The sequence below is a fragment of the Lissotriton vulgaris genome, unplaced genomic scaffold (genome assembly GCF_964263255.1).
Source record: "Lissotriton vulgaris unplaced genomic scaffold, aLisVul1.2 SCAFFOLD_264, whole genome shotgun sequence".
In the NCBI taxonomy this organism is placed as follows: Eukaryota; Metazoa; Chordata; class Amphibia; order Caudata; family Salamandridae; genus Lissotriton; species Lissotriton vulgaris.
The window spans coordinates 1,082,987-1,086,435 of NW_028244627.1; positions in this window are offsets into that span (position 1 = coordinate 1,082,987).

Sequence of the window (3,449 nt, forward strand, 5' to 3'; positions counted from 1 at the left end):
ATTAAATGGGGAAGTGGGTCGGCAGGTTGCGCACACCGCTTCCGTTAAAGCCCCTGAAGAGAAGCAAATGGAGCTTCAAAACGCGTCGGGCAGATCCCGTACGGAGCGGCGTCTACGAGTGGATTCCCGCCCTCACCTATACATAAACCAAGCTGCTGTTCGCGTGCTACTCAAAGGTGGACACCTTCGAGCATTGATTTATACGCGGCCGTCCAGCCGCGGAGTATGCACCACCCCGGGACCCCGGGGGGTCACTACAGTGAAGCAGCAGTCGTACTTGGGATCGAGGACGGGCCCACTTGTGGAGTCCATACAGGACTTGATTGTGTGCTTCCCGGACCACACTTCCCAGAATGCACAGTCTCATTTGAGCCTCCCATCGGTGGGTGTGTTATATATTAAATGGGGAAGTGGGTCGGCAGGTTGCGCACACCGCTTCCGTTAAAGCCCCTGAAGAGAAGCAAATGGAGCTTTGAAACGCGTCGGGCAGATCCCGTACGGAGCGGCGTCTACGAGTGGATCCCCGCCCTCACCTATACATAAACCAAGCTGCTGTTTGCGTGCTACTCAAAGGTGGACACCTTCGAGCATTGATTTATACGCGGCCGTCCAGCCGCGGAGTATGCACCACCCCGGTACCCTGGGGGTCACTACAGTGAAGCAGCAGTCAGACTTGGAATCCAGGACGGGCCCACTTGTGGGGTCCATACAGGACTTGATTGTGTGCTTCCCGGACCACACTTCCCAGAATGCACAGACTCATTTGAGCCTCCCATCGGTGGGTGTGTTATATATTAAATGGGGAAGTGGGTCGGCAGGTTGCGCACCGCTTCCGTTAAAGCCCCTGAAGAGAAAGAAAATGGAGCTTCGAAACGCGTTGGGCAGATCCCGTACGGAGCGGCGTCTACGAGTGGATCCCCGCCCTCACCTATACATAAACCAAGCTGCTGTTTGCGTGCTACTCAAAGGTGGACACCTTCGAGCATTGATTTATACGAGGCCGTCCAGCCGCGGAGTATGCACCACCCCGGTACCCTGGGGGTCACTACTGTGAGCAGCAGTCTTACTTGGAATCGAGGACGGGCCCACTTGTGGAGTCCATACAGGACTTGATTGTGTGCTTCCCGGACCACACTTCCCAGAATGCACAGTCTCATTTGAGCGTCCCATCAGTGGGTGTGTTATATATTAAATGGGGAAGTGGGTCGGCAGGTTCCGCACACAGCTTCCGTTAAAGCCCCTGAAGAGAAGCAAATGGAGCTTCGAAACGCGTCGGGCAGATCCCGTACGGAGCGGCGTCTACGAGTGGATCCCCGCCCTCACCTATACATAAACCAAGCTGCTGTTCGCGTGCTACTCAAAGGTGGACACCTTCGAGCATTGATTTATAAGTGGCCGTCCAGCCGCGGAGTATGCACCACCCCGGTTCCCTGGGGGTCACTACAGTGAAGCAGCAGTCGTACTTGGAATCGAGGATGGGCCCACTTGGGGAGTCCATACAGGACTTGATTGTGTGCTTCCCGGACCACACTTCCCAGAATGCACAGTCTCATTTGAGCCTCCCATCGGTGGGTGTGTTATATATTAAATGGGGAAGTGGGTCGGCAGGTTGCGCACACCGCTTCCGTTAAAGCCCCTGAAGAGAAGCAAATGGAGCTTCAAAACGCGTCGGGCAGATCCCGTACGGAGCGGCGTCTACGAGTGGATCCCCGCCCTCACCTATACATAAACCAAGCTGCTGTTCGCGTGCTACTCAAAGGTGGACACCTTCGAGCATTGATTTATAAGTGGCCGTCCAGCCGCGGAGTATGCACCACCCCGGTTCCCTGGGGGTCACTACAGTGAAGCAGCAGTCGTACTTGGAATCGAGGATGGGCCCACTTGGGGAGTCCATACAGGACTTGATTGTGTGCTTCCCGGACCACACTTCCCAGAATGCACAGTCTCATTTGAGCCTCCCATCGGTGGGTGTGTTATATATTAAATGGGGAAGTGGGTCAGCAGGTTGCGCACACTGCTTCCGTTAAAGCCACTGAAGAGAAGCAAATGGAGCTTCGAAACGCATCGTGCAGATCCCGTACGGAGCGGCGTCTACGAGTGGATCCCCGCCCTCACCTATACATAAACCAAGCTGCTGTTCGCGTGTTACTCAAAGGTGGGCACCTTAGAGCCTTGATTTATACGCGGCCGTCCAGCCGCGGAGTATGCACCACCCCGGTACCCTGGGGGTCACTACAGTGAAGCAGCAGTCGTACTTGGAATCGAGGACAGGCCCACTTGTGGAGTCCATACAGGACTTGATTGTGTGCTTCCCGGACCACACTTCCCAGAATGCACAGTCTCATTTGAGCCTCCCATCGGTGGGTGTGTTATATATTAAATCTGGAAGTGGGTCGGCAGGTTGCACACACCGCTTCCGTTAAAGCCCCTGAAGAGAAGCAAATGGAGCTTCGAAACGCGTCGGGCAGATCCCGTACGGAGCGGCGTCTACGAGTGGATCCCCGTCCTCACCTATACATAAACCAAGCTGCTGTTCACGTGCTACTCAAAGGTGGACACCTTCGAGCATTGATTTATACGCGGCCGTCCAGCCGCGGAGTATGCAACACCCCGGTACCCTGGGGGACACTACAGTAAAGCAGCAGTCGTACTTGGAATCGAGGACGGGCCCACTTGTGGAGTCCATACAGTTCTTGATTGTGTGCTTCCCGGACCACACTTCCCAGAATGCACAGTCTCCTTTGAGCCTCCCAACGGTGGGTGTGTTATATATTAAATGGGGAAGTGGGTCGGCAGGTTGCGCACACCGCTTCCGTTGAAGCCCCTGAAGAGAAGCAAATGGACCTTCGAAACGCGTCGGGCAGATCCCGAACGGAGCGGCGTCTACGAGTGGATCCCCGCCCTCACCTATACATAAGCCAAGCTGCTGTTCGCGTGCTACTCAAAGGTGGACACCTTTCCAGCATTGATTTATACGCGGCCATCCAGCCGCGGAGTATGCACCACCCCGGTACCCTGGGGGTCACTACAGTGAAGCAGCAGTCGTACTTGGAATTGAGGAGGGGGCCCACTTGTGGAGTCCATACAGGACTTGATTGTGTGCTTCCCGGACCACACTTCCCAGAATGCACAGTCTCATTTGAGCCTCCCATCGGTGGGTGTGTTATATATTAAATGGGGAAGTGGGTCGGCAGGTTGCGCACACCGCTTCCGTTAAAGCCCCTGAAGAGAAGCAAATGGAGCTTCAAAACGCGTCGGGCAGATCCCGTACGGAGTGGCGTCTACGAGTGGATCCCCGCCCTAACCTAAGATAAACCAAGCTGCTGTTCGCGTGCTACTCAAAGGTGGACACCCTCGAGCATTGATTTATACGCGGCCGTCCAGCCGCGGAGTATGCACCACCCCGGTACCCTGGGGGTCACTACAGTGAAGCAGCAGTCGTACTTGGA